General features: G+C 45.9%; 1 pseudogene; it reads right to left on the bottom strand.

The window, feature by feature from the left end:
- Positions 1–307: 307 nt before the first annotated feature.
- On the bottom strand, positions 308–2,237 carry LOC149744336 (ubinuclein-1 pseudogene; annotated as a pseudogene).
- Between the last annotated feature and the right edge of the window lie 3,857 nt (positions 2,238–6,094).

The following is a 6,094-nucleotide window of genomic DNA, read 5'->3' on the forward strand; positions in this document are numbered from 1 at the left end:
CCATGACCATCCCATGGATCCTCATGTGGCCAGAAGGAGCCCTTGGCCTATGGGACTCCATGAGGTATTCTGACCAAATGCCAAGGTGTTTGGCAGATTTAAAATACAGCTGCACCAACTGATCTGCCACAGTGCTGGAATTCAGAACCACATATGCTCCCATATGCTAAATTCAGAACTTTCTCCATCCCAAGATCGGTCTCGCCATTAACTGTCCAACAACAAACACAACTGTGAAGCCCAGAGACCAGGCAAGTTCCTTCTGAGGAGCACGGGCTGCTAACCATGGTGGGTTTCAGGGACAAGGTCAGTACCTTTGTGCCTCCTTGGCTCCCATCACTAGAATCTCCATTTGTACCCCCAAGGCCAGGTTCTGAGGAACAGAGGTTTGTTCACTGTGGGCTTGGGACCTGTCCATTGACAGACTGTCCCATGCAGGGAGGCTGTACACATGGGAGAAAGTTTTGGGGAGGAAGAGAGCTCTGGATCGTTGTTCTTCCAGAGGAGAGCCTCTAGAAGGAATCTCATGTTGGGAGGTAGAGCCAGAAGGGGAGACTACTAAGACAGTCCTGAAGAGTTGGCAGAATGTCGTTTTGCCTTGAGCCATGACTTTCTTCTCGGTCAGAAGGGATGTCAGGGACCCATGGTGTGGTCTGCTCTCCTTACACAGAGACCTGGTGTGCACCCAGCTTTAGGGCCAGAGAGTTTGCGCTTCAGCATCTTGAAGAGCTTCCATGCATTCCCCCTAGACTGGCTCTCATTCCTTTCCAGACCATAGCCCTCTGGTTCCATCTTTACCACCTGAAAGAGCACCTTCTTGATTCCAGCATTCCATTGACATTTATTCTGGGCTCTGCTCCCCTTTTCTTCTTCGTCACCAGAACGAATCTGTTCACTCTGCTCCTTGTCTTTTTCCTCTTCCAGCATCTCTGCAGTCTTTGCTTGTGGTGTACCGGGAATTCATCCTGGTACTGGGCCATCTGCTCTGGCATTGCCCTGCCAATAGCTTCTTTAAGTTTCTGTAGGGGCGCCTTCAGATACACCCCCTGCCCCTAACACACAGAGATGAAGTTTTGGGGCAAGTGTGACCAGGATGTCCTTGCTGCAGAGCAGGGATGAAGTCACACGGCCATGCTCCTCAGAACCGATCTGGCTTTTCAGCTTCCAGGTTTCTACCTCCGTGCCCAGGAGGATCTCATGGATACCCTGGGTGAAGAGCTTCCTTTTGCACTGTCCCTCAGCAGTCCTGGCAGGCTGGAGCGACTCCTCAAGGCACTTCTCCACAGCTACTGGCAGGCCTTTGCGGAGAAAAGAAAACTGTGAATTCCCTGTGCAATACCACCCTGTGGGAATCTCTTTCATCACCCATATCACAGAAGGGGCTTCCTTCTGGAGACTCGCTGAGCAGCTGCTTCAAGTCCAAATCAGTCAGAGAGACAGTAACAGTGACCTCCTAGAGCAAACTGCTCTCAGGAGGCGAGCAGAAGATTGAGAGCGAGGGATGCTACCCCATTCTCACAGGCTTATGATCCTCAGGCCTGTTTTTCCTGGGCCGATTTCTCATTCTGAAATTTCTTTAACATCTCTTTATCACTTCGAGCCTCAAGAACATTTCTTCTTCTTCTTCTTCTCCTTACCAGCGTTGAGAGCTGTGAAGCTCCTTTGGGAAAAGCTGAGCGTTGCTCATTTCTTCTCCCTGTTGAAAGTGTCATCCTTTTTCTTTCTTCCCTTCTCACGAACTCCCTGCAGCTTCTTCTTCTTCTTTGGTGATTTTTTTCCCCCTCTTTTCTTTAGTGGAGTTGTTGTCAGATTCTGATGTTTGTTGTAACTGCAGGGTTCTCGGGTTAATGTAAAATCTTCCGTACTTTGTGGTCAGAGAAGCACCATTTGAAGAAGCTCATCATATATTTCAAGTCCAAATCAGTTGGTGGAAGAATGAGATTCACCATGCTCATCCCCCATGATAATCAAGTCTCGTATATGGTCTTTTCTATGATTCTTTCCAACCTTGTTTCCAGGTTGAAGACCTGCCACTCCATCCTGTGATCTCTTCACCAGCTCTGGGTAGTACTCTGGGCAGCGCTCACTTTCTGGGTCAACAGAACAGTTGCTGCAGCCAGCTTAGGATCTCAATGCTCTTCTGCTCTCCCAACCTCCTCTTGCCCAGATTTCTTTAAAAATGTGAGATTCAGAGGGCCTGGGAGAGAGGTGAACTGGATCCTGTTGGGTCCTGACATGACTACAAACAGTCTTGGCAGGTTTTACCATTTGGTTTCTTTGTCACAAGTGCAGGGGCTGCAAATGATCTCTCGCAGGCAGGATGGGCCAGGTGCACTGGTCACAGCTCTAGTTAGCACCTGGGCCCTGAAGCATGCGTACCAATGGTGGCCCATGCACTTCCACGGTCCACGTCCACAGATCAAAAAGCTCTCGTGAGGGTCAGGAAAGAGAGGCAAAATCCCAACTCAAGGTTTGTACAACATCTCAGCAACAGCGAGGTGGCTCTTTGAAAAGCAGTCATTAAAAAAGAGCGCTTACTGAAAACTCAACAATAAGAAAGTAAACAACCCAATTAAAAAATGAGCAAGAGATCTGAACAGACACCTCACCAAAGAAGATATACAGATGGCAAATAAGCACATGGAAAGATGCTCCACATCATATTTCATTAGAGAAATGCAAAGGAAGACGAGTTACCACTACACATTTATTAGAATGGCCAAATCTGGAACACTGACAAGCTCAAATGCTGACAAGGATGTGGAGCAACAGGAACTCTCATTCGTTGCTGGTGGGAATTTAAAATGGTACAGACACTTTGGAAGACAGTTTCTTACAAAACTAAACATACTCTTACCATAAGATCCTGTAATCCTGTTCCTTGGTATTTACCCAAAGGAGTTGAAAACTTAACTCCACACAAAAGCCTGCACGTGGATGTTTATAGCAGCTTTGTTCATAACTACCAAATTTTGGAAGCAATCAAGATGTCCTTCAGTAGGTGAATGGATAAACTGTGGTACACCCAGACAAGGGAATATTATTCAGTGCTAAAAAGAAATGAGCTATCAAGCCATGATAAAACATGGAGAAAACTTAAACGAATGTTGCTAAGTGAAAGAAGCCAACCTGAAAAGACTACATACTGTGTGATTTCAACTATATGGTCTTCTAGAAAAGGTAAAATTATGGAGACCGTGAAAAGATTGGTGGTTGCTAGGGGTTAGGACGGAGAGAGGGATGAACAGGTAGAGCACAGAGGATTTTTGGGGGGCGGCAAAAGTATCCTGTATGATACAGTAATGGTGGATACATGTTATTATACATTTGTCAAAACCCATAGGATATACGGCCACCAAGAGTGAACCACTGTAATGTAAACTATGGACTTTAGTTAATAACAATGGATCCATCTTCATTCATCAATTGTAACAAACGTACCACACTAATACATGATGTAAATAATAGGGGAAACCGGGTTGGTGGGGAAGAGGGGACATTTGGGAACTCTCTGTACTTTCTGATCAGTTTTTCTGTAAACCTAAAACTGCTCTAAAATAGTCTATTAATTAAAAAAAAAAAAAAAAAGCACTCATACGGTGGGAGAACAGAACAGGCCTTCCACAAGGAGGAATCTACCAGATGAGAGTGGCATCTGGAGCACAGTGGAGAGCGGTCACCGAGCCCAGAACCTGGAGGGGACAAGGGGGTCGGGCTTCCTGAGGTCACACCCAAGCAGAGACCCCAGGAGCGAAGGAACAACCGTGGGCACACTGCATGGGCCTTGTGGCCTTAAGGGAGAGGGGAGTGGGGTCTGAGGGGGTGGGGCAGTGCTGAGTGGCCAGATGCTTGTGGTCAGAAGCCCAGGGAGGGGGAAAGGGGCCTGCCTTCTTTGAATGAGTGTTATGCCTTCACTGATCTCCTGGAACATCCCAAACATAATTATTTTTAAGTACTTTTTTCTGTTCTGCAACATTGACTTCACCTGTATTGGATTCATATCAGATTATTTTGTTAGAAGTTTTTTTCTGTAGCGTGAAATTTCTTCATGTGCTCTAGAATTTTTGTTTGCACATTCATTTGGAGTGTCTTTTCCTTTCCTTTCCTTTTCCTTTGTTTTGTTTTCACTTACATCCTGACTTTGTTGAGTGGTTTGGCAATTGCCTCAACTCGGCATCCCTTTAGCAAGCAGGAAATTGAATACAAGTAGCACCCACACCCTCTGTTTCCTAGGTTTGTCATTCCATATACTATTGAAGAACCACTGTCTGTGGAAAATGAAACCACCACTTCCACACAGCACCTGTGGCACCTCTTGGAATGTGATTCTGCACCAGCTCACCTTCTCTCTTACCAGGTCCTCAGCCATGCCTTCTTTCCAGGCTGAGGCTCCAGCCTCTGTGTACACAGACTGCATTCAAATTTTTGTGAACTTGACCACTGTAGAGGTTTGGTACAGGAGGATGGCCTTCTTTCTATCTCCAGCTGCTTCTTCTGGAGAAACCAATCTAGAATCTTTGCTTCCATTTGCTTGGGAGACAGAGAAAACCTTTCTGAAGTGAAAGGGAAGAACAAAGCAGAAATGCAGAGACAAGCAAAAAAGATGAAGGAAGCAAAAAAGAAAAAAGGAAAAGGAATTCATGAGTTCCCCATTTTCCTCAAGCCCTGTTCTCTGCCTTTCCTGAAGTCTGACTGTCTAACTCTTCCTTTAATTCCAGGACACACCTCAGTATCCTTCTACCCCTCCCTTATATATATGTTTTGCTTAAGCTAGCTCCAGTGGGTTTCTGATACTAGCAATCAAGAGGTGCAGCAAATACATGTCTTTTGGGCATCCCTTACCCAGTGTGTTTGTGATTTCTGTGCCAAGCATCACTGCACTCACACTCTGGGACTTCCTGCTCCCAGAACTCCTGCTTTGGAGTAACGATCTTGGCTCTCTCTATGCAGGGGGAGAGTTTGAACATCTCTCAATACAAGCAAACTTTGTCAGGAAGATGGGATTTGGTGAGGAAAGCAGAGCCACTCTATGGGTTGCGGGAAACCAAGGGCCTGAGGGCTTACACGACATGGGGAAGCTGGGGAAGTGAGGGTCTACGGGCACGAAGCACTGGATGGGGGCAGGTGGTTCTCAGAAGTTCCATAGGAAATTAACCACAATTCTCAAGCAAAACTGGCTGAACCAAAAGATCTCTAGGGTCCTCTCCAGTTTTAAGATATGCTGACTCTTTATCACGGTCCAGAGAGCGTCCCCGGTAGACTGATCAGTAGCAAGGAAAACGTGCAAGGTTGGGGAGCTGGACGACTCTTAGTCAAGTGACAAGAGCCCCTTGCACACCGGCCTGTGATTGGGAAGGCAAAGCCCAGTGTTTCTGCACTTTTTCTCATAATTCTGGCTTTCCTGAACAAACCATCCCTCCCTCCAATCCTTAGCCACCTCCCACTGGTCCTGCCCCCTGATTTTTATGCTGTGACTTGCCAATGAAGATGTGCTCTCCTGCCCCAGCTGACTGCTCAGTGTTGATCTGTGAAAGGTGTCGTTATTCCTCCAGCGTGGCTGGAGGGGACAGAAACACTTTTGCCCCCTGTCTCCTTGACCAATTTGCTTAAACAAACGCACAAAGGATCTGGGACAAAGACCCATACCTTCCTTTTTCAAACCTCTTCTTCAGTCAGCCTGTTTTGCTCACCTCTCTTCACTGAATATATAAAATCTTCCATGTATCAAGAGATTGTGAAAGATTTACTCGCCTTAGCCACATGATTTTCAAAATGTGTTAATTATGCATTACTCACATGCTCTGAGCTTTTGCTGCTAATGTCATTTTATTGGACTGGGGAGAAGTTACTTGTAGTGGTTACATAATCCTCAGACGTGCTGACAGGGTGTTTTACCACCATAATATGCTTAAGTGGGGGTCCTCAATTTTGATTCATTGTCCTGATGAAATAAAATCCTTCTGGTATTTTCTTCCTTTAGTCAGATGGTAGAGGCAGTCAGCATTTTCTTTGATCTAGATGTTCAACTTCAATTCCATAGACAAATACCATTGAAAGATTGAAGTAATAATGATAGTCTAAACAGAGAACTCAA

This window comes from Delphinapterus leucas, chromosome X (genome assembly GCF_059928025.1).
Source record: "Delphinapterus leucas isolate spDelLeu-1000000601 "Yukka" chromosome X, BTC_Dleu_Yukka2, whole genome shotgun sequence".
NCBI lineage: Eukaryota > Metazoa > Chordata > Mammalia > Artiodactyla > Monodontidae > Delphinapterus > Delphinapterus leucas.